At 39.1% G+C, this 24903-nt stretch overlaps 1 long non-coding RNA gene and 1 pseudogene across 2 annotated transcripts in view; one reads left to right on the top strand and one right to left on the bottom strand.

The window, feature by feature from the left end:
* The window catches only part of LOC106997604 (uncharacterized), a 31205-nt gene extending 18933 nt beyond the window's left edge, over positions 1-12272 (top strand). For both annotated transcript variants that reach the window (XR_013415493.1, XR_013415492.1), the window contains 2 exons: positions 9273-9439; positions 10676-12272. This is a non-coding gene — a long non-coding RNA (uncharacterized LOC106997604). The remainder of the gene's footprint in view (positions 1-9272; positions 9440-10675) is intronic.
* Positions 12273-14197: 1925 nt separating this feature from the next.
* On the bottom strand, positions 14198-23089 carry LOC144340202 (phosphatidylinositol N-acetylglucosaminyltransferase subunit C-like; annotated as a pseudogene).
* Between the last annotated feature and the right edge of the window lie 1814 nt (positions 23090-24903).

Raw genomic sequence — 24903 nt, 5'->3', positions numbered from 1 at the left:
TAGGCTGCCAACAAACTTCCCAGTGAGCTGTGATCATGCCACTGCACTCCAGCCTAGGCAACAGGGGTAGATCCCGTCTCAAAAAAAAATTAGTAAGAAGAGGGTCACAAATATTTGCTTCACTCTTTTACTCCACATTCTGCTCTCTATAAAATCACACACAAAGGGATGAACATTGCAGTGATTTTCTAGTTACTGAGTTTTACCAGTATTGACTTTAATTTCTGTCTTGTTAGATCTCTCAGCTGGGTTATCGTGTTATTCAACATTCCACGCATATACCAAGTTTACTGTCTGAAAAGTCTTGAGCTTTTCAAGCTGCTGCAAAGTTAACTAGGAACTTATCAGACCATTTGTAATTACTCTTAAGATTGCTTTAGAAAAAAAGCAACCTATTATATAACCCTTCTCCTGTTTGTGCTCTGGTTGGCCCAGAGCTAAGTGAGACCGGAACACAGATGGGGGTCAGAATAGCCTGTTCCAAGTGGGCTCAGACGTACCTGATGAGGAAAGAAGAGTTAAAGAACAATCATTCTTCTACCATCAGCTCCATCTGGGGCATGTGAGAAATTGAGAAAAGGGAAGGGGATTCACAATTTATGGGCACCTTCCATAGTCCAGGCACTGTGCTAGGAGCTTTCACAAATATTTTACAGTCTAATTGTTTCCATTTTATAGTTGATAGCTAACATTATCAGGCACAATGTGCTATGTGCCTATGTGATTTACAAGTATTAATTCATTTAAGAGTCACAACTGCGTAAAGCAGATTCTATTTATTATCCCCTCTTTAATACATGAAGAAACTGGGTCATAGAGACGTTAAGAATAATTTGTCCAAGGTCATGCAGCTGGTATGTGGCAGAATCAAGATTTAAGCCCAACTCCATAAACACTGACCTCTACCTCTGCACCATACAACCTCTCAGGAGGAGGAAAATGAGACGCAGAGAGGTTATCTGGTCCAAGGTCACACAACTAGAGTGCACAGAGCCAGGGCTCAGAGCCTTGCTTTGCCTGACATCAAAATTCTTGCTTTCAACCAGGTGCAGTAGCTCACACCTATAATCCCAGCACTTTGAGAGACCAAGGCAGGAGGATTGCTTGAGCCCAGGAGTTTGAGATCAGTCTGTGCAACAGAGGGAGATATTGTCTCTACAAAAAAATTTTAAAAATTAGCTGGGAGTTGTGGTGTGCAGCTGTGTATGGTCCCATCTACTCAGGAGGCTGAGGCAGGAAGATTGCTTGAGCTGGAGAGCTCAAGGCTACAGTGAGCTGTGATCATGCCATTGCACTCCAGCCTAGGCAACAGGGGTAGATCCTGTCTCAAAAAAAAAAAAAAAAAAAAAAAGTCTTGCTTCCCACTGTATTTCACTACTGCCTTCCTCTTGCAGTGGCTGAACTATTTCATCCTACCCTTTAGGAACAAATTCAGATAAATCTTTTCCCTTTCTGATTCTCTGTTTTCTCCTCTCTCCTTAATTCTCCCGTTCATTCTTTCCTGTCTCCATTTCTCTTCCTTTTCTCCTATCTTCTTTCTTTTCCTTGTTTCACTTCCTTCTTTTTCCCTCCCTTGCTCATGTCTCAAGTCGGCCAGTGACACCCAGAGTGGGCAATGAGGGCTGAAAAGGTTAATGAGTGCTGGCACTCGTTAATTTAAGCAGAGTAACTGCCAATCTTGCCGAAAGCCCATTAACAACTGAAACAGTGAATGCTTATCTCAACAAACACTGACATGATGAATTGGTCCAATTGTTGTGACAGGAGCATTTCGATTTTCATTATGGTCAGCCTATTGACCAATTAGATCGGATCATTAAGTGCTCACTGGATTAATTGTTTAATAATTTGATCAAGGGTTTGGTTATTGACGTAAATGTTCAGGTTCACCAAATTACATAACCTTACCCTTAGCTGGGTCCTAGAGAGGCCAGCAGGCACAAAAGTATAGCCTGCCAAGAAACTTCCCAGTTTATTGACCGGGGGACAATATGGGTTTATAAGAGACCCCCCATTTTTTCAAATAAAGGGATTAAGTCGTCAATGTTGTTGGGCATGGTGGCTCCTGCCTGTAATTCCAGTGCTTTGGGAGGTCGAGATGGGAGGATTGCTTGAGGCCATGAGTTGAGACCAGCCTGAGCAACACAGCGAGAGCCCATCTGTACGAAATAAAAAAAATTTAAAAATTAGCTGGGCATGGTGGTGCACGCTCGTAGTCCCAGGAACTCTGGAGGCTGAGGTGGGAGGATCACTGGAGCCCAGGAGTTTGAGGCTGCAGTGATCCATGATTACACCACTTCACTCCAAGTTGGGTGACAGAGCAAGAACATGTCTCCAAAAACAACAATAACAAAAAGTCATCAATACCTCAACAACTCCTGAACATTCATTCATGTGTACAATTCTTTTGGTACATGATACCATCTATACATTTTCTATTCAAGTTCTAGTGCTGTCCGGGACTCTGACCCAGATCTTTTTCTTTTATGTGTCTGCCTATTCATTCCCTTTTCTCTTGTTGATGACTAGACTCTCAGCTGATGTTTCTAACAATCTTTCTGAAGCCTCCACTTGGCTATCCCTCAGGCATCCTAAATTCAACCAGCGTTCCTCGACCTTTCCCCATATAATTCTGTTAATGGTATTTTTCAGCCCCATAAGCTAAACTCTTTGATTCGTCCTTGAGTTCTCCTTCTCCTACACCCCATATTCAGTAGGTCTCCAAGTTCTGTTAGTTTATACCATGGAGATGACTTCTAAATACCTTCATTTCTCTATCCCTACTATGATTGCTTTAGTCTCTCATCTCTTATGAGATGATTGCCGCAGGCTTAAAATGAGTATCTGGGATAGAATATGTGTTTGCTTCCTTATTTGTTTTCCTTCACAGTCTCTAAGTTACTTAAAGGCAAGAACTATGTCTTATTTATCTTATTTATCTAATTCCTAGCAGAATGGAGATGCGCTCACCTCACTTTAGTCCACTATTTATATTGCTGCAGAGCTTTGCTTTCTACAAATCAGTCATCCCTTTATTTCCATCAGTTTCCTATTACTTACAGAAGAAAGGTTAACCACATTGCCATGGCATACAAGGCCCTTCACAGTGTGGTCACAACTTAATTATCTCCCTCCTTATTTCCCACCATTCTTCTCTGATATGGTTTGGATCTGTGTCTCCACCCAAATTTCAGGTCCAATTGTAAACCCTAGTGTTGGAGGTGGAGCATGGTGGGAGGTAATTGGATCATGTGGGTGGATCCTTCATGAATGGCTTAGTACCATCCTCTTTGTTCTGTTCTTGTGACAGAGTTCTAGCGAGATCTGGTTGTTTAAAAGTGTGCTGCATTTCCCCCGTCGCTCTCGCTCTTGCTCCCACTCCTGCCATGTCAGATGCCTTCTCCCCTTTGCCTTCTGTCATGATTGTAAGTTTCCTGAGGCCTCCACAGAAGCCAAGCAGATGCTGGCATCATACTTTCTGTACAGCCTGCAGAACCATGAGCCAATTTAACCTTTCTTTCTTTCTTTCCTTTCTTTCTTTCTTTCTTTTCCTTCCTTCCTTCCTTCCTTCCTTCCTTCCTTCCTTCCTTCCTTCCTTCCTTCCTTCCTTCCTTTCTTTCTTTCTTTCTTTCTTTCTTTCTTTCTTTCTTTCTTTCTTTCTTTCTTTCTTTCTTTCTTTTTAAATAAATTACCCAGTCTCAGGTATTTATCTATAGCAATGTGAAAACAGCCTAATACTTTATCTTCCTAACTCTCCAACTGAAGCCATATGTTCCATTTCTCTGAAGAGGCCATGCTCTATGTGTCCCCATGACTTTACACATGCTGCGGCACCTGCCAGGAATCACCTCCTTGTGCACTGACCCCAACACTGCCTGGAAAATGATGGCTTTACCTTTTGAAAACCAGCCCAGTGTCTTTGCCTCTGGGGCTCCTCAGACACCTTCCAGACAGTTCCTTCCTCTGCAACCATCCACCACCTTGATTATTATCTCCATATTTAATGTTGTTCTGGAAGGATTTATTTACTTGCATCACTGTCTGCATTCAATTCCTACGGCTGCTGTAATAAATTATTGGAGTCTGGGTGAGTTAAAAGAACAGGAACTTATTCTCTTGCAGTCCTGGAGGCCAGAAGTCTGAAATCAATATTAGTGTGTTAAAATCAAGGTATCAACAGGGCCATACTCCCTCCAGAGTCCAGAAACTCAAGGGTAGAAATAGTTCCTTGTCTCTTTTAGCCTTTGGTGGCTGCTGGCATTCCTTGACTTGTGGCTGCATCAGTCTAATCTCCGTCTCCATCTTCACATGATCTTCTCTCTCTCTCTTTCTCTCTCTCTCTCTCTCTCGTGTGTGTGTGTGTGTGTGTGTGTGTGTGTGTAAAATCTCCTTCCATCTCCTTCTTATAAGGATTGGCATTTAGGGCCCACCTGGATAATCAGGGATAATCTCTCCAACTCAAGATCTTCAATCATATCTGCAAAGACCCATTTTCCATATATGGTAACATTTACAGGTTCTAGGGAGGATTAGGGTCTGATATTTTGCCCACCATTCAGTCCACTACACTGTCCCAATAAACTGGGACCTCCTAAAGGGCAGGGACAGGGTTCTGCTCATAATTTTATTCCCAGCATTTAGGACTAATAGGGATTCAACAAATGTTTAATGAAGAGTTGGAGAACAAATAAACTAAACACTCTTATTTTGCAGGTATTGACTATGAATTTGTTCAATAGTCATTTATTGATCATTTTTTTAATGTACCAGACACTGTCCTAGGCATAGAACATACAGTAACAACATAAAACACACATAGCTCTGCCTTCAGGGAGCCTACATTCTAGTGGGGAAACCAGACATTTAAAAGGAGCACACACAAACAAATATATAAGTATATGATATAATAAGGGTTAGGAAATAAAAGTGCAAAGATCAATGAGAGAGAATAAAGGTATGGAAGTCAGCAAAAGCCTCTTCATGGAAGTAACTTTGTAAGCCAAGAGCTAAAGCATGCATTATTGCTAAGTGAAGAGTGGAAAGAAGTACATATTCCAGGCAGAGATCATTACTCCAGGCTGTAAGGCAATAAAGAGCTTGGTGAATCCAAGAAATAGAAAGAATTCTGGAGAGGCTGGAGTATAATTTTTCTAAACTAGAAATGAAGAAGTGCTGTCAGGGCAAATCATGCAGCCTTGGGATTATTACAGATTTTGAATTTATTCTGGAAACATTCAGGATTTAAGACCAGTGAGTGACATGACATTATGAGATTTTAATTTTACATTATATCTCTGGCTGCTCATTTGAGTACTAATTGGAATGGTAAAGACAGGAAAGGGGAGACCTAGTGGAAGGTCAATACAGAAGTCCAGATAAGAGTTGATGGAGACTTGGACTGGAGTGGTAGCATTTAATATAGGGAAAAGTGCACATATGAGATATATTTGGCAAGTAGAATGGATAGGTTCCACATGCTAAATCAGAAATGCCTTTAAAAATATATTAAGTTCACATGTTCATCTGGTCTGGTCTGGTCTGGGTAGAGAAAGTGCAAAAGTCAGTGGAGTAGATACCTATAGTTATTTGATTTTTGACAAGAGTATCAAGGCCATCCAATGGCGAAAGAATAGTATTTTCAACAAATGGTGCTGGGACAACTAGATATCCAGAGGCAAGAGAATGAAGCTGGACCCCTACCTTACATCATATACAAACATTTACTGAAAATGTGTCAACTATCTGAAATTGAAGAGATAAAACCATAAAACTCTTGGGAGAAAACATAAGGGTAAATCTTTATAACCTTGGATTTGGCAATGGATTCTTAAAAATAGAAGGCATAAACAGCAAAAAATTTATATAAGTTGGACTTCGTCAAGATTAAAAACTTCTGTGTATCAAAGGATACCATTAATAAGTTAAAAGGGAACCCACACAATGGGAGAAAGCTTATCTGGTAAGGACTTAGTATACAAAATATATAAAGAACTATTATAATTCAATAACAAAAGGCAACTCAGTTTTTTAAAAAAGGATAAATGACTTGAATAGATATTTCTCCAAAGAGGATATACAAATGGCCAAAAAAGCATATGAAAAGAAAAGATTAACAACATCATTAGTCATTAGGGAAAGGTAAATCAAAACCACAATGACATAACACTTCATACCCACTAGAATGGCTGTAATAAAAAAAATGGAAAATAACAGGTGCTGATGAGGATATGGAGAAATTACAATTCTTGTGCATTGTAAAATTGTCCAGCTACTATACAATGTAAATGGTCCAGCTACTATACAAAACAAGTTGGCAGTTCCTGAAAAGGCTAAACATAGAATTACCATATAACCCTGTATGATTCAAGGTGACGCATTACCCACGGTTAAATTCTATCCAATGAGAAGGAGGAAAATGGTGAAAAGAGGGCAATCATGGATCTAGCTAAAAATTCTACTGGAAGCAATAGAAGTCCCTACCTTGGTTCTCATGAGGAAAATCTAACCTGGTAGTGGAGATTACTGAGAACAGCAGAGCCAAGACATTTCTCAAAGAAATGAAGCCAGACCAAGCCTTCCCTGAAGCCCACCTCTGAACTTTTCAGTTGCCTGAGACTTAACACTTTCTTTATTTTTAAACCTATTTGAGCCGGGTGTGGTGGCTCACGCCTGTAATCCCAGGACTTTGGGAGGACGAGGTGGGTGGATCACCTGAGGTTGGGAGTTCGAGACCAGGCTGACCAACATGGAGAAACCCCGTCTCTACTAAAAATACAAAATTAGCTGGGCGTGGTGGGACATGCCTGTAATCCCAGCTACTCAGGAGGCTGAGGCAGGAGAATCACTTGAACCCAAGAGGTGGAGGCTGCGGTGAGCCAAGATCATGCCACTGTACTCCAGCCTGGGCAACAAGAGTGAAACTCTGTCTCAAAAAAACACAAACAAACAAACAAACAAATCTATTTGATTTGCAGTTTCAGTTATTTGCAACTGAAACTATCTGCTTCAGTAACTGTGTAGTACTTTTCAATCAAAACATCTTACAGGGGCTTACCAGTTTATATGCAGTACAGGGACAACATCATAAATTATTTAAAGTTGGAACCACCCAGAACATTTGGGGGAAAAAACAGTCACTGTGTAGTTTTAATATTGATTCACACTCCTCATTAGCTAAAAATTCAACCATAATTTTTTTGCGAAGTCTTGAATACCATGGATTAATGAGTCCAACGTCTTTACTGTACAAGTTGTAAGGGTACAATAGAAGGTAGTATCATTCAACACAAAACTAAGAATATCTTATTGGGGCTAATATGGGGTCTTCATGACTCATGGACTCTGGCTCCTTCCATCTTGTTCTATATCCCCTTAGAGTGTGTGCATATGATCTCAAATAGCTCACCAGCACATCTGAAGTCTCGTCAGCAGGAAAAGTGAAAGGAAGGTCATCCCAAGGCCCTCTGAGGAGTATGTATAAATTTTTATGGAGAGAAATTATCTATCAATAATCCTTTAGGTTTTACCAAAAAAGAACATAAATAAGGGTTATCATTTACATAATTTATTTGAAATTTTAAAACAACGTTTTATTCCCAAAGCAGTAAAATAAAACAAAACACCAAATTATCATAGGATTTAGGAAAATGTTGAGGTAAAGGTGCATTTTAGGTCATCAATTGATGTTGAATGAATGGATGATAAAAGACCGATCACAGAAAACTTGCTAAGAAAATTGCATCAAAAGAGATGCTTATTTCTGTTACATAAATCAGAGATCTTGAGTTGGTACCCCCAAACTCACAATAGATATGAGAATGTTCAATTCATATTTTCTGCTATCAAAAATTTTACTTACAGTCTCAGAGAAAAAGTGTCTAAAAACTTGAATATAAGGAAATGAGTTTTTTCAAACAAACAGGAAAGACAAAAGGGAATATTTGCCATCAGGAAAGGGTTACCAAAGTGGTCTTAGCCTTCACTGCTGAGCCCAGTATCACTTAGCATCTTAATAATATGCTCTGGAAGACACACTGTATAGTCAGACCTTTGTATGTGACAACGTAGTGTTGGAAAATGAAAGGACAAGCCAATAGGACTGACCCTGTTTTGAAGACTTTTAAGGGCTCTATAAATATGCAGAGGTGGAATATGAAATTTGGAGTTGAATACTAATTCAAGTAAAATGTATAAGAGAATGAATTTTTGAGCTTACAGTTGTGTGTCTAGAAAGGGATATAGAATTCACAACGGTCTGTCCTCTGACTTTGTCTGCCTTTCCTTGCTGGATTAGATTGGATCAGCAGGGTGTCAAAGTAAAATATTTTTAATGTTACAGAACAAAAGAGAAAAGCCATTGGGAATTCTGTTTTCTATTTTTTAAAACAGGGCATTGTAGTACTGACTGCAAATACATCAAAGTCAATTATTAATTAGTATTAATTAATATGGTCAAGAAAAATTTCTTTTCAATAAAGGAAGTTATTTTTCCTTCCTCTTCATACCCTACGTCCATAATGCGTGTGTTCCTCCCTCTCTGTTTTTTTGTTTTTTTGTTTTGTTTTGTTTGAGATGGAGTCTCACTCTGTCGCCCAGGCCTTAGTGCAGTGGCGCGATGTCAGCTCACTGCAACTTCCGCCTTCCAGATTCAAGCAATTTTCCTGCCTCAGCCTCCTGAGTAGCTGGGACTAGGAGCGCCCGCCGCCAAGCCTGGCTAATTTTTGTATTTTTTAGTAGAGACAGGGTTTCACCATATTGGCCCAGCTGGTCTTGATCTCCTGACCTCGTGATCGCCCACCTCGGCCTCCCAAAGTGCTGGGATTACAGGCGTAAGCCACTGCACGTGGCCTCTCTCTGTTTTTAAAATTTTGATTACCCAACAAAGAATACATTAAAGTTGGCAACATTTGCATGTTCAATCTCTTCATAATGTATTAAAAAGACTTTCAATGATTATAAATAGTAACACTAGGACAAGAAGTACTTAAACTTACAATGGGTTGCATTAATCAAAGAGGTATAATAATTAATATATACTATTATAATTATAAATAATAAATTAAAATATTGTGATTTTCTCATAGGAACAATGCTGCAATAACAGGGTTATGTTTGTAACCAAATGTCTGATGCCATACATTTTTAAATGACCGCATCATCATATTTAATCAATTCTAAATTATATGCCACACAGTAATACACTTTTTAATGTGTATGTAAACCAATGACCAATTCAGTTCCATAACCAAGTGTAAGAATTATATTTATTTAAGGGAGCCTATGGAGAATTTTGGTGGCAGGAGCAGTGCTGATCTGTAAGAACGGTTGATCATCCCAAGAAATACTGTATCTGGGACTCAGAAAGCGGAGCAGTTCCTAGGAAATGATCTCCATACAGAAGAAACCGGGGCCCTGAAGGTTCAAGACCAATGGAGGCAAGGTAGGCCCCAGTCCATTCTTACACACTTCAGTTGGGAGAACCTGAGGGTGGTCTATCAGCAGAGAGGAGAGAGTCTGAGGACTTAAATATTGAATGCCTAGCAGGGCCAGGTAGTATCTCCTTTTACCCAAGCTTTGGTTGGCCCTGGGGATCTCCTACACAAAGCTTATCTGTTTTGCTCATTTTAGATGTTCTTTGTTTCTAGTTCCTCTGTTCAGCAATAGGAATAGTAGCATTTAATCTGTCCTGTGAGCACATCTAGAGAATGGCATTTTTGCCTCACATTTACCAAAACCTTAAAAAAAAAAAAAAAGATCAGTGCTATTGAAACAGGTACAAAAGGTGAACAATTACAGTTTTTCTTCTCATCTAAGCCTACTAACACTACCAAAATTTCTATCTTAAATAATTCTTGGTTAGCTTTTTTGTTAACAAGTAAAATTGGCATGATAGAAGGGAACTTTCCATTTTACCCTGAAAAAAAGATTTTTTTTTTTTTTACAATGATCTTATGTAACTTTTGCACCAAAAAAAAAAAGTTTTCTATTTTAAAAATGAGCATGGGAAAGACTGTAAAGAAATGGATTGACTTGAATCAAATTAAGGAAAAGTGGAAAATAAAATAAAATAGATACGGTAAAGCTGATTGATGCAAGATCTTGGGTATTGAGTACAGCAGTTGAGGCTTCCCCTGCTTACTGGTTACTTTCTACTCAAATTAGAGCAAAGAGAGTTTACAAAAGGATCTCAAGGATGAGAGTTAAGGGGTTTGACTGTGGGGAAAACTTGTTCCAGGGGTAGCCCCTAACTCTGCTAGTCCAGATCCATGGTAACAGCAACAACCATCTCTTCTCCTTCAGAAGAAATTCTCCAAGAGCCTCATCATCTCACCAGCTGTCATGATGCCAATCTTGTCAATCTGTGATTCCAGAGTAGGGCCATAGCACAAAAGGGAGTTAACAAAGGAATTCAATGATGAAAACAGCATTTCAGAAAATTAACTTGGTAGCAGCATGTAGTATGAACTAGAGGATATAGTAGCAATAGGAAAAAAAACCCTAGAGGGAAAGTAGAAAATAGTGTTTATTGGGCACACACTCTATGCCACAAATTTGATTTTCTTACATAATTTAATCCTAAAATAACCTCTCTTCACTCTGTAGAAGTTATTATTCCTATTTTACATATGAGCAAATTAAAGGGTAATTAAATGGCTTACCCATGTTCTCACTGCAGATAAGTTCAGAATCAGGGCAGAGGCAGCCTTAATGGAGATGGAAGGATGAAGCTAAGAGATGCTGTGGAGGAGGAAGGGGATTTGGTGACTCCACAAGAAAGTTGAAAATGAAAGAGGAATCAAGGCTGATTTCAAACTCCTAAGCCATGGTGTTAAAAGAGTAATGCGAATGAAATTGGGCAAACCAGGAGATAAATTTGTAGGAAAGGAGTGTTTTTTTAAAAAATGTTAACAATAAAACTGTAAGTATTTTTTTAAAATTCAGCAATACAATATGATATATATTGAAAAGTAAAAATCTTCTTCCTTTTCCCATTCCCACTCCCAAATCTTAGTGACTATTTACTGCTTCTTGTGTATCCTTCCTTAAAAGTTACTTTTACACAAATAATGATCATACACTACCATTAATAGTGTATTTTTAAACTGGAGCTTTCCAGGTATGCCTCATTCTTTTTAAAAGCTGCATAGTTTTTCACTGTACTCACTTATCCTTAACCAATTCGGTACTCACTTATACTTAACCAATTCTGTATTGATAAGTATTTTGGCTGTGTTTAGTAAGATTGTTTATGGTGTTGTTTTTGCCACTATTACTGCTTGCAACTACAAAATATTGCTGCAATGCAAATTCTTGTATGAAATTTTTTTCTTTTTTTAATTTTAATTTTTATTTTTGAGATGGTTCCTCCTTATGTTGCCAGGTTGGAGTGCAGTGGCTATTCAGTCACAATTATAGTGCCCTACAGCCTCAAACTCCTGGGTCCCAGCAATCCTCCCTTCTCAGCTTCCTGAGTACTGGGACTTCATGTATGTGCTTCATTTTTAACTGACATATAGCAATTTTACATATTGGTGGGTTACATAATAATAATGTAAAGTGATCAGATCAGGGTAATTAATATATCTATCATCTTGAACATTTATCATTTCTTTGTGTTGGGAACATTCAATATCCTCCTTCTAGTTGTTTGAAACTGTATATTATTGTTAACTCTAGTCATTCTACAGTGGTATAGAACACAAGAACTTATTTATTCTATCTAGCTGTAATTTTGTATCCTTTAGCAAATCTCTCCCTACACCCCTCTTCCTTCTACCTTTCACAGCCTCTAGTATCTCCTGTTCTACTTTTTACTTCTATGAGATCAACTGTTTTTTGACTTCTACGTATGAGTGAGAACATGCAGTGTTTTCCTTTCTGTTCCTGCCTTATTTCACTTAACATAATGACCTCTAGTCCCATCCACGTTCCTGCAAATGACAGGATTTCTTTTTATGGCTGAAAAATATTCCACTGTTTATGTAAACATTTTCTTTATGGCTCTTTATGGTTCATTCATCTGTTTTAGGCCACCTATGTTGATTTCATATCTTGGCTGTTCTGAACAGTGTTGCAACAAACTTGGGGGTGCAGATGGCTCTTTGATATACCGGTTTCCTTTCCTTTAAATAAACACCCAATAGTGGGACTGCTGGATCGTTAGGTAGTTCTCTTTGTAGTTTTTTCCAGAAGCTCCATACTGTTCTCCATAGTGGCTGTACTAATTTACGTTCCCATCAACAATGTATGTGTTCTCATTTCTCTGCAACCTCACCAGGATTTATTTTTTGTCTTTTTGATAATGGTCATCCTAAATGGAGTGAGATTATACTTCACTGTGGTTTTGATTCTGATGATTAGTGATATTGAGCATTTTTTCATATATTTGTTGGCCATTTATATGTCTTCTTTTGAGAAATGTCCATTCAGATCATTTGACCATTTAAAAATCAGAATGTTTGGGTTTTTTGCTGTTGAGAAGTTTGAGCTCCTTGTATATTTGGGATATTAATCCCATGTTTGATGAATAGTTTGCAAATATTTTCTCTCATTCTGTTGGTTGTCTTTTTACTCTGTTGATTATTTCCTTTGCTGTGCAGATGCTTTTTAGTTTTATATAATCCATTTGTTTATTTTTGCTTTTGTTGCCTGTGTTTTTGAGGTCTTATTCATAAAATCTTTTCCCAAACCAATATCCTCAGGCATGTCCCCTGTATTTTCTCCTAGTATTTTTTATGGCTTTGGGTCTTACGTTTAGGTATTTGATCCCTTTTTAGTTGATTTTTGTATATGATGAGAGATGTGGGCCTGGTTTCATTCTTCTGCATATGAATATCCAGTTTTCCTAGCATCATTTATTGAAGAGACTGTCCTTTCCTCCAATGAGTGTTCTTGGTGCCTTTATCAAAAATCAGTTGGCTGTATGGATTCACTTATAGGTTCTCGACTCTGTTCCATGGGACTATGTGTCTGTTTTTATGCCAGTACCGTGCTGTTTTGGTTACTATAGGTTTGTAGTATATTTTGAAGTCTAGTAGTGTGATGCCCTCAGATTTGCTCTTTTTTTCCTCAGGGTTTCTTTGGCTGTTTGGGATCTTTTGGGGTTCTATACAAATTTTAAGATTTTTTTTTCTATTTCTGTGAAGAATGTCATTGATATTTTCATCAGGATTGCACTGAATCTGTCAATTTATTTGGGTAATATTGTATGCAATTTTAAAACATATTTATGAACATGTATTTCTCTCTCTTTTTTTTTTTTTTTTTTCTTTTTGAGACAAAATCTCATTCGCACTGTCCCCCGGGCTGGAGTGCAATGGTGTGATCTCGGTTTACTGCAACCTCCGCCTCACGGGTTCACATGATTCTCCTGCCTCAGTCTCCCAAATAGCTGGGATTACAGATGCACACCACCACACCCGGCTAATTTTTTGTATTTTTAGTAGAGACAGGGTTTCACTATATTGACCAGACTGGTCTTGAACTCCTGATCTCGTGATCTGCCCTCCTCAGTTTCCCAAAGTGCTGGGATTACAGGCAGGAGCCACTGTGCCCAGCCTATGAACATGTATTTCTAAGAGAAATTCATTGAAATGGCAGAGCTGGCTGGGTGCAGTGGTTCATGCCTGTAATCCCAGCACTTTGGGAGGCCGAGGTGGGCGGATCCCCAAGGTCAGGAGTTCAAGACTAGCAGCATGGCCAACATAGTGAAACCTCGTCTCTACTAAAAATACAAAAATTAGCCAGGTGTGGTGGCAGGCGCCTGTAGTCCCACCTACTTGGGAGGTTGAGGCAGGAGAATTGTTTGAACCTGGGAGGTGGAGGTTGTAGTGAGCCGAGATTGCACCACTGCACTTCAGCCTGGGCAACAAGAGTGAAACTCCATCTGAAACAAAAAAAAAGAAAAGAAAAGAAAAAGGGAAAAGAAAAGAAATGGAAGAGCTAGGTCAAATAATTTCTTTTAAATTTTAATAAATGTCTTTTAAATGTTGATAAATACTACCAAATAAACATACTAACAAACAGTCGTACCTACAGAACACAGGAGGGCCTGATTCTCCACACTTTTATTAGAATATATATATGTGTGTGTGTGTATATATGTGTGTGTGTGTGTGTGTGTGTGTGTATATATATATATATAATTTTTTTTTTTTTTGGAAATGGAGTCTCACTGTGTCACCTAGGCTGGAGTGCAGTGTTGTGATTTCAGCTCGCTGCAACTTCTGCCTCATAGATTCAAGTGATTCTCTTGCCTTAGCCTCCCAAGTAGCTGGGATTACAGGCGCCTGCCACCACACTCAGCTAATTTTTGTATTTTTAGTACAGACGGAGTTTCGCCATGTTGACCAGGCTGGTCTCGAACTTCTGACCTCAGGTGATCTGACCTCAGGTGATCTTCCCGCCTTGGCCTCCCAAAGTGCTGGGATTATAGGTGTGAGCCACAGCGTCCAGCCAGACTGTGTATTTTCAAACTAATTCATCTTGCCAAACTGACACATGAATAATGTTACTATATGGTTTTAAGTTGCTGCATGAAATGTTTTTCGAGTTTGAGGAGCTGTAAGGTCACTTACAAAGAGCATTCTTGTAGGTAGCTAGAAGTATAGGATCTACATTTGAATGAACAAGGAGGAGTATAGATGTTGATTTTGGAATCATGCCCACGAAAAACTAAAGTGTTCTAAAAAAGTAAGTGTACAGTTAAAAGAGCAGAGGAACAAAACTAAACTCTGGGGATGAGAAGTGATGACAGAAAGAGGAAGATGAATAAGCAATAAGGAAACTATAAGGCCTAGGAAAATTCAGAGAAATTTAAGATTACAGAAGGCAAAGGAGGAGAGTCCAGGAAGTGAGACGTGTCACATGTTGCATCAAGAACCAGGAAAATAGCCAAAAAAGAAGTTATTTGCTTTGTCAGATAAATGAAAACAGGTTTATTCAGTTTTATTATCCATATGTGGGAACTCATGTAAGCCACATCAATGGTTGAAACCTTTACTATTTATTAGAAAATTCCACCATAACATGACTGATGAGAAACCCAGCCAACTCTTCAAATTTTTCCAGAGATGAAGTTGGCCCATTTCCAGAATGTTAAATAATGCTGGCAATAAAATGGAGAATAGTTTTGAAATGACCATGCTCACCATCCCATCCCAATGTACCCTGCACACCCATTGTTTTACTAGCAGTTGCACGTCTTAAATGAAGACCCTAGCAATGGAAGAGGGCTGAAAGGTTGAAGATAAAAGGTTATCGTGTTATATCTAAATGTATACAATTTAATCTTTATTCCAATACTGCTATAAGAAGTCTATTCACACTACTACACATAATAAAATGAACTGAAATAAGAAGCAATAAAAAAATCATGACTTATTCTTGGAATGAGAATCATGAACCCTAGGTAAATGATGTCAAGACTGTGCAAAGTGTACTTTCTGCCAGTGTCTTAGCATCGCCTCCCACTCCCTTCCTCAGCCACCCACACCCTCCATATATATCTGAAGATGACTTCAACTCTACTATGCCACTCTAATCCAAGCTCTTCCAATGGAAGAAGAATGCCTTATAATTTTATTCTACAGGGTTATTTCTTGTCTTCCTTTTGTACTCTCAAGACTCAGGTTTGACCAAGATAAAAGACATCAGAAAATATAATTTGTTTCTGACTGGTGATTACTCACTGATTTTACTTTTTGCTCTCTATTCTGAAATATGAGTTTTTATCTGATGTCTCTGGACTCATCTGTGTGGTGGTGGTGGTGTTGCTGCTGCTGTTTTAGTTTTTTAAGAGACAGGGTCTTGCTATGATGCCCAGGCTGGAGTGAGGTGGCTATTCAAAGATGCAATTATAGCACACTACATCCTCAAACCCTCTGCGCTCAAGTGATCCTCCCGCCTCAGCCTTCCAAACAGTTGGGACTACAGGTACACACCACAGTGGCTGTCTCTGGACTCATCTTTACACTGAGAGGGATTAGTAGAAATTCATATTAAATTTAGGAATTATATATTTGGTGGGTTAGACTCCTTTTGGGGTCAATCTTTATGAAGTACATAATAATAACTGTCTTGGCTGGGTGCAGTGGCTCACACCTATAATCCCAGCACTCTGGGAAGCTGAGGCAGGTGGATCACCTGAGATCGGGAGTTCGAGACCAGCCTGGCCAGCATGGCAAAACCTCATTTCTACTAAAAATACAAAAAAAATTAGCTGGGCGTGATGCCAGTCACCTGTAATCCCAGCTACTCGAGAGGCTGAGGCAAGAGAATCACTTGAACCCAGGAGTTGGAGGTTGCAGGGAGCCGAGATGGCTCCATTGCACTCCAGCCTGGGCGACAGAGCAGGACTCTGTCTCAAAACAAAAACAAACAAACAAACAAAAGAACAACTGTCTCATTTCCAACTTCTCAGGGAAACAAAAGAGATGCTCTGAATGGACACACTGGGTCCTTGAAAATGAAGCCTGGAGTCATACTGATTTTAAAAAAATCAGTATGATTTGAAGTCAAGGCATAATAGTAAGTCTAGGGGAGGTGAAGTTTTGCTCCCTCCATGACCAAGAGATTTGCCTCCCAGTGTAATTTCTGCCCATTTTGTCAATGATGTTTGGGGATGCACCTGCAGTCAAACACTGGTCAACTCAGGAGAAGGAAAAACAAGTTCATTATTTAAATGAGTCCACTAATTGTTACACACAAATTGTCATAATTGGCCAGTCAGTCTAGCCACAATATTAAGTCTCTTAACTTTACTCTGTAACTTTTCATATTTCTTCACATACACAAGTCTGATGAAAACCATGGGCACTTTCCCCTGAAAAATTCATATTTGCGTACCCACCCCACCCTCTGACACACAAACATGCACACACATGTCTTTTGTAGAGCTTTAATAGATTCCCTGAATTCTAACCACATATCCCTGGGGGTGCCCAGATAGGCACTTCTGTTACCGTTAAATGAGTTTGAGTCAGGAAAATTTTATCCAGAGATTCTTCTAGTAGAATTCAGCACAGCCAAGAGGCCATGCCTTTCAGGCTATAGAGTAGGGTGATACCACACTACTAAATATAAAAATACCCCTCTCAAAAGTGATATGAGTAATGTGCTATCACATCTGGAACAACCCTGTTGGCTTGGGAGAACATGGATGGACCTCCAAAATCCCCTTTTTTAAACAAGTGCTTCTTAAATTGAGTACACATGCAGGCCAGTCACAGTGGCTCATGCCTGTAATCCCAGCACTTTGGGAGGCCCGGGCAGGCAGATTACCTGAGGTCAGGAGTTCAAGACCAGCCTGGTCAACACGGCAATATCCTATCTCTACTAAAAATACGAAAATTAGCCCAGGAGCAGTGGCTTACACCTGTAATCCCATTACTTTGGGAGGCCGAGGCAGGAGGACCAGGATCATCTGAGGTCAGGAGTTCGAGACCAGCCTGACCAACATGGTGAAACTCTGTCTCTACTGAAAATACAAAAAATTATCCAGGCATGGTGGCACATGCCTGTAATCCTAGCTACTTGGGGATGCTGAAGCAGTCGAATTGCTTGAACCATGCAGGCAGAGGTTGCAGTAAGCCGAGATCATGCCACTGCACTCCAGCCTGAGTGACGGAGCAAGACTCAGTCCCAAAAAAAAGAAAAAAAAAAAAAGAAAAAATTAAGTACACTTCCTTCCACCATAAATGAAGAACAGAATGAAACAGGATTTTTACCTCAATCCTAATTTGTAAATGGGGTCACATTAAGATTTCAGTATAAAATTTGAAACTGTTTTTTCTTTTAAAAGAAAGAATAGTGATTCTAGTCTATCATATTTATGCTTTAAATTAATATGCTTGCTTACTTGTTTATTGACTCAACAACCTCATTGAGCACTGGCTACTTGCCCAGCACTGTGCTAGGCACGTGGAACAGAAAGATAAATAAATACACACAGTCCATCTCCAAGAAGTGGGAGAATGGTGAGAAACCAAGAGCGGTATTTAATGCAAGGCATAATGTCAATTACAGTGATAAAGTGTGACAAGCTAGAAAAAGAACTGTTTTCTAGGATATAGAGGTAAGTCAATACATTTGTTGCATTAAGCCTTAAATATTAAATTATTAAGTGTGCTTCTAAGTTATAATCATACAATGGCTTTAAATATAGTTTAGTAACATATACTACCAAAGCTTTAACTCCATGAAACTTGGGCTAAACTTTTAAAGGATATTCCTTATTTTGGTGTTCGAGGAAAAGTTTTTGCTGTTTTTTGTTTGTTTGTTTGTTTGTTTTTTAAGAAATAAAATGAACACTGACCATAATGGCTAAAACTGAAAAGACTGATAGTGCTAAATGGTGGCAAGGATAGGAGCAACTGGAACTCTCATATGTTGAGTGTAGGAATTTAAATCGGTAAAACCACTTTTCGAAAATTATTTGGCATTTTCATATAAAGTTGAATATATTTCTATTCCATGACTCAGCAATCCTCCCAGGACCCAAGAGAAATAAAAATATGTTTACAAAAGACTTTTATAAGAAAGTTTATAACAGCTCCAAATTGGAAACAATCCAAATGTTCATTAACAAGAGATTGTATAAACAGAGTTTGTCATATTCATACTAATGGAATACTATTCAACAATAAAAAGAATGGACAACTCATACACATAACAATATAGATGAACCTCAAAAGTATTGTGCTGTGAGATAGCAGCCAGGCACGAAGAGAACGTACTGTGTGTCCCATTTGTATGAAGTTTTAGAACAGGCCAAACTAATGAAAGATGACAGAAATCAGAACAGAAGTTGCCTCTGTGAGTTGGCTGTGATGAACTGAGAAGAAACATGAAGGAATTTTCAGAGAGAGGAACATTCTCCACGTTGGGAGGGTGAGTGTTACATGATGTGGTAGGCAGAATAATGGCTCCCAAAGATGCCTACATCCTAATACTCCAAACCTGAGACTATGCTATCTTATATGGCAAAAAGGACTTTGCAGATGTGATAAAAGTTAAGGACTTTGCCGGGCACAGTGACTCACACCTGTAATCCCAGCACTTTGGGAGGTGGAGCTGGGGTGGATCACAAGGTCAGGAGTTCGAGACCAGCCTGGCCAATATGGTGAAACTCTGTCTCTACTAAAAATACAAAAGTTAGTCAGGCATGGTGGTGCAAGCCTGTAGTCCCAGCTACTCGGGAGGCTGAGGCAGAAGAATTGCTTGAATCCGGGAGGCAGAGTTGCAGTGAGCCGAGATCGTGCTACTGCACTGCAGCCTGGGCGACAGAGTGAGACTCTGTCTAAAAAAAAAAGAAAAAAATAGTTAAGGAGTTTGAGAATGGGAGATTATCTGCATGGGTCTAATCTAACCATATGAGCCCTTAAAAGTAGAGACTTTTCCCTGGCTGTGGGCAGAGATAATGGTATCAGACAAAAAGGGAAGAAAGATATAATATTGCTGGTGTTGAAGATGCAGGAAGGGGTCATGAGTCAAGGAATGTGGGTGGTCTCTAGAAATGAGAAGAGACCAGCAAATAGATTCTCCTTCAGAACTCCCAGAAAGGAACACAGCCCTGTCAACACCTTGATTTTAGTCCAGTGAGATTCATGTCAAGCTTCTGACCTAGAGAAGTGTAAGATAATAAATTTGTGTTGTTTTAAGTTATTACATTTGTGAAGATTTGTTACAGGATCGATAGAGAACTAACACACATAGGTATATGCATCTGTCAAAACTCATCAAAAGGTACATTCAAGATCTATATATATCGCTGCATGTAAATTATACCTTGTTATGGATTGAACTGTGTTCCCCAAAAAGATACGATGAAGTTGTAATCCCCAGTACCTCAGAAAGCCTTCATTTGGAAATAGGGTCATTGCAGATATAATTAGTAAAGACGAGGTTATACTAGAGAGTGGGATAGGCCCTTAACCCAAAATGACTAATGTCCTTATAAGAAGGGGAAAGACAAAGATATACCGTGAGAATGCCATGCAGTGACAGGGGCAGAGACTCAAGTGACGCAACTGCAAGATGAGGAATGCTAAGAAGTGATCACCAGGAACTAGAAAGAGCCAAGCAGGGATACCACTCAGTGTCTGCTGGGGGCATGGCCTTGCTGACACCTTGATTTTGGAGTTCTAGTCTCTGAAACTATAGAATAAATGTCTATTGTTTGAAGTCACCCAGTTTGTGACACTTTGTTATGGCAACCCTAGGAAGTTAATATACATCTCAAAAGTTTGTTTAAATCTGGAGTAACAAAAAGAAATAAAATAGTACAGATACAGTTGAAGCCCCTTTCATAGTCCTCCCAGTAAACTTCTTCCCTCTCTCCATAGAGGTAACCAGTATCCTTAATTTCTTATCTATCATTCCATTGCTTATTTTTATACATTTACTACATATCTACGAATCAAGCATTTTTGCATGTTTTTATTTTTTCATTTATTGGAACAAAAATAGAAACTCCTCATTTCTTTCTTTTTTTTTGATAAGTGTGTGGTACAATGATTTGATATGCATACACATTATGAAATGACTACCACAGTGAATCTAATGAACACCTCTATCACCTCACAGTTACCTTTTCTGTGTACATGTATGGTGAGAACACTTATGGGCTACTGTCTCAGCAAATTTCAAGTATACAATACAGTATAATTAACTGCAGTCACTGTGCTATACAACAGATCACAACAATTCATTCATCTTATAACTGAAGGTTTATACACCCAGCCTCTGGAAACCACCACTTTATTCTCTGTTTTTATGAATTCAACCTTTGTTTTGTTTTTGTTTTAATGTATTGGTTTGTTTTTATTTTGTTCTGCTTTTTTGAGACCAGGTCTCAGTCTGTCACCCAGGCTGGAGTGCAGTGGCATAATCTCAGCTTACTGCAACCTCCATCTCCTGGGCTCAAGCTGTCCTCCCACCTCAGCCTCCTGAGTAGGGACGACAGGCATGTGCCACCATGCCCAGCTAATTTTTAAAATGTTTTATAGAGATGGGGTCTCAAACTGGATCAGCCCAGGCCGGTCTTAAACTCCTGTGCTCAAGCAATCCACCCGCCTTGGCCTCCCAAAGTGCTGGGATTACAGGTGTGAGCCACCACACCTGGCCTGTACTATTATTTTTTAATAGAAACCACATCACTTCATTTGTTACAGCAAATAATAAATGAGACATAATAATTCAAAAGGGCCCCAAAAAGCTTTCTCTTCCCACAAAATAACAGATTATTAAAATAAGCACCTCTACCACCCGAGCCTTTGGTTAATTTTTTCCTTTGATCCCTGTTCTCTCACCCACATCAGCATGCTGCTTCCAAAATGGAACTTTGCCTTCAACTGTTACACGAGCTAAGATGCTGGTCCATCAACTTGCCTTCATAATATAATGGAGGTCCCTAACTTAGCTGAGGCACCTGGACAAGAATTTGATTTCAACTTCATTCTAAGGCCCATGACTGGTTTCTTTAAAAAGCTGCAGGTGAATGAGGTAGAAAGGACAGAGACATGAGATGGAAACTAGAGAAGGATGAAGAGGATGACTCCCACGCACTATAGGACCACAGGCCTCTCAAGGCTGAAAACTCAAAGAGCAGTGTGACACCTACACAGCTGCGGAGAGCACATGCCTTCAGTTTCTCCTGTAACATGGGCCATGGGGCAAAAGTCTGGATGGCAAATGTCACCATGATGAAGGCATACAGGGACCAGGGAAGGCATGAGGACAGGCAGACAGAAGCAACGACGGCCGTGTTCAAGGACAATGTGATGGATACAATGGCAGCATTGGTGCCACAGTGAAAGATGAGGTGGTCTAACAGCGTGAAGACTGACACAGCACAGATGGTGTCAGTGCTGACACTGTCAGGGTCTTCGACACTAGCAAACAGCCATAGACAAAAGTAATGAAGACTACAGGCTCTTCAAGTCAGCCCACCGGACATGCCCACTCTACTTCCACCCTTCACCTCTATTCAAGATCAAATAAAACATATGCAGTCAGTGAAGAAGCCAGGCCAGTCCCACAAGGCCAGTAGGAGACCAGAAACCCTTTGTCCATGTAACACCAGATAACCACAAAAACATAGACACCATGCAGCTGATGGATCACCACACTCAACTCAAATACCCCAGTCCAATATTGGTATTTCTGAGCATAGATGTTTTTCTGCAGTTCTTTCAGGTCCACATAGTTATCAAGGAAGGGCTGTCACTCACATAAGGCCTTCTGCCACTTGGCCTCCTTAGTGTTAGTTACAGGTTGGCATGATTTCTTTATGCACTGTCTACTGTCCTATTAAGGAGAGTAGATAGCAGATAAAGGGTATTAGGCTATTTATAAGGTCAGTAGACTATCAACCAGACTATCTAGTGGATTGAGGATATTTATTTTCTTTTTTTTTTTTTGCTATTATAAATATTGCATATTTATATATTCTAGAAATATTCATTAACATGAGTCAATGTTTGTTAAGAATACATACTAGTGGAATTGCCAGGTCTTAGAAGATATGTATCTTCAATTTGACAAGACAGTGACACGCTGCTATCAGAAATGACTGCCCCAATTTACAACTCACAATGATAGTATAAGGGTTCCTATTGCTCCACAGCCTCTGTGACACTTGGTATTTTCAGGCATTTCATTTTTACCATCTGATAAACAAAAGCAGATTTACTGTAAAGCAAATGAGGTTTAGGCTTCAGGACCTTTCATTTGCATGGGCCCCTTCAAAGGCCCTGTAGTTAATTTTATATGGGAAATTTTGTAATCTGTTTCTTAAAACAAGATCCACAAATTGCATAATCTTCATGCTCTACTGAAGCTAGTTACAGCCCTGCTAATGATGGATGCGAAATGTATATGGTTGTACTTACTTTTCCCTGATTACTAGTGAACTTGAACATATTTTCATATGTTAATTGGCACTTCAAGTTTTCTGTGAATTTTGCCTTTTGTTTATTGATTTGTAGGAGTTCTTGATATCTTCTGGATATTAATCTTTTTTAAGACTTAACTGGGCAAATACCTTGTTCAGTGTATAGCTTGTCTTCACTTTTGTTGTAGTGTCTTCCATGTTTTAATTTTAATAAAGTTGGATTTATTAACCGTTTCCTTTATGATATGCACATTTATGTGACTTGTTGAAGAAATACTTTTATTCCAGGGTTATAACAGCATACTTTTTCTTCTAAAAGTTTAAAATTTTACCTTTTCTATTTAGGCCTTTGGTCAATTGAAAAAATGTGTGTGCAATTGCTGCGAGATAGAGATCTAATTTTTTTTCATTCCACATGGATAGCCATTTGTCTCAGCACCATTTATTGAATAGTCCATCTTTTCTCTAATGCCATGTAATCTCTATTATATATCAAGTTTCAATACATGTTTCTAGGCCTTCTGTCCTGTTCCATTGGTATGTTTATTTCCCACAGCACGAACATGTAACTGCCATAGTTACTATAGCTTGATAATAAGTCTTTATATCTGCAAAATAAGTTTCCCCATTTTTTCTTCTTCAAAGTTGTCAACAAATGTTGCATGTTCTCACTAATAGGTGGGAGCCAAAAACGCGGATCTCATGGAGAGAGAAAGTAGAATGATGGCTACCCACAGGCTGGGAAAAGTAGCAGGGAGGGGGGATGGAGAGCTGTTGATTAATGAGTACAAAGTACAGTTAGATAGAATGAGTAAGTTCTAGTGCTTGATAACACGGTAGGGTGGCTATAGTTAACAATAAATTATTGTATAGTTCAAAATAGCTAGAAGAGAAAATTTGGAATGTTCCCAACACAGAAATGATAAATGTTTGAGGTGATAGATATCATTATTACCCTGATTTGATCATCACACATTGTATGCATATACCAAAATATCACATATACCCCACCAATATGTACAACTATTATGCATCAATTTCAAAAATTGTCTTGACTTTTCTTGGCCCTTTGTGCTTCCATACAAGTTTTAGGACAAGTCTGTCCAGTTCTATGAAAAAAAAAAAGAAAGAAAAGTTTTTTCATTGTAATAGCATTTATGTAATATATTAATTTGAAGAAAAATCTATATGATATTGAACTTTCACATTCATGAAGATTTATGGCTTTATATTTTTCTTAGGTTTTGTTTTTGTCCTTTACAATGTTTTGTAATTCTCTCTATAAAGTTCATCATTATGTATCTTTAGATAAGATTTACTCCAGCCAGGCACAGTGGCTTGTGCCTGTAATCCCAGCACTTTGGGAGGTCCAGGTAGCAGGATAGCTTGAGGCCAGGAGTTGGAGACCAGTCTAGACAACACAGAAAGAACCCTTCTCTATAAAATAAAATTAAAATTAAAAAATTTACTCCTGTAATCCCAGCACTTTGGGAGGCCGAGGCGGGCAGATCACGAGGTCAAGAGCTCGAGACCAGCCTGACCAACATGGTGAAATCCTGTCTCTACTAAAAATACAAAAATTAGCTGGGTGTGGTGGTGCGCACCTGTAATCCCAGCTACTCAGGAGGCTGAGGCAGGAGAATCGCTTGAACCCAGGAGGCAGAGGTTGCAGTGAGCTGAGACAGCACCACTGCACCCCAGCCTGGGCGACAGAGTGAGATTCCATCTCAAAACAAATAAATAAATAAAATTAGCCAGGTGTGGTGGCATGTGCCTGTAGTCCAAGCTACTTGGGAGGCTGAGGCAGGAGGATCACTTGAGCCCAGGAGTTCAAGGTTTCAGGGAGCTATGATTGAGCCACTATATTCCAGCCTCAGTAACAGAGCCAGACCTTGTCTCTTAAAAATAAAAAACAAAAAGAATTTATTTCTACTTATCTTTGTAGTTTTTGTTGCTATTACCAATGATATCTTTCTTTTTATTACATTTATCACATGGTTATTATTAGTATA

Source organism: Macaca mulatta, chromosome 3 (genome assembly GCF_049350105.2).
Source record: "Macaca mulatta isolate MMU2019108-1 chromosome 3, T2T-MMU8v2.0, whole genome shotgun sequence".
Taxonomy (NCBI): domain Eukaryota; kingdom Metazoa; phylum Chordata; class Mammalia; order Primates; family Cercopithecidae; genus Macaca; species Macaca mulatta.
This window is presented reverse-complemented; position numbering and strand designations above follow the sequence as displayed.